We start from the raw sequence: 815 nt of genomic DNA, 5'->3' as shown, positions 1-815 counted from the left end.
GTCCTGCTACGTCCTGCTGCGTCCTGCTACGTCCTGCTGCGTCCTGCTGCGTCCTGCTGCGTCCTGCTACGTCCTGCTGCGTCCTGCTACGTCCTGCTGCGTCCTGCTACGTCCTGCTACGTCCTGCTGTGCCTTGTTATGCCGCACAGTGCCCTGCTATGCCATGAACTACTACAAAGAACTGCTACAAACTACTATTTTTCTATTTTTGTTATTTCCACTCTTCATTCTAACACCAACCGGCCCGTCAGACACCGCCTACCAAGAGCCTGGACCTGGGCCTGGGCCTGGGTCTGGGTCTGGGTCTGGGTCTGGGTCTGTCCCAGGTTTCTGCCTAAAAATGAGTTTTTCCTCGCCACTGTCGCACTGTTGCTTGCTCTGGAGCAAACTACAAGACCTGTTGGGTCCTTGTAAATTATAGAGTGTGGTCTAGACCTACTCTATCTGTGAAGTGTCTCAAGATAACTCTTGTTATGAAATGATACTACAAAATAAAATTGAATTGAAATTGAATATAATCAGGTCCGACCCCCTTTCTCTACTTTTATCCTTTAGTAAATACAAACTCTTCTGCTTTACTTATTTACACATCATAGACACACACACCTACACACATTTACACTGTTTTTGTTTCTTTTCCTCCCTTTCTTCTTCTTTCTTTACCATCTATCTGTAGCAGATTAAATAATAAAACATCCATATTAGACGTAGTATACAGATATATTAGTAGATACAGTAGGTGCCAACTAAATAGCTCATGCCATTTTTAAGATAGGACAGATTTGGACAATGCTTTGAGATCTGTCCATGTTTTT

This window comes from Etheostoma cragini, chromosome 7 (assembly GCF_013103735.1).
Source record: "Etheostoma cragini isolate CJK2018 chromosome 7, CSU_Ecrag_1.0, whole genome shotgun sequence".
In the NCBI taxonomy this organism is placed as follows: domain Eukaryota; kingdom Metazoa; phylum Chordata; class Actinopteri; order Perciformes; family Percidae; genus Etheostoma; species Etheostoma cragini.
Note: the sequence above shows the minus strand (reverse complement) of the source record.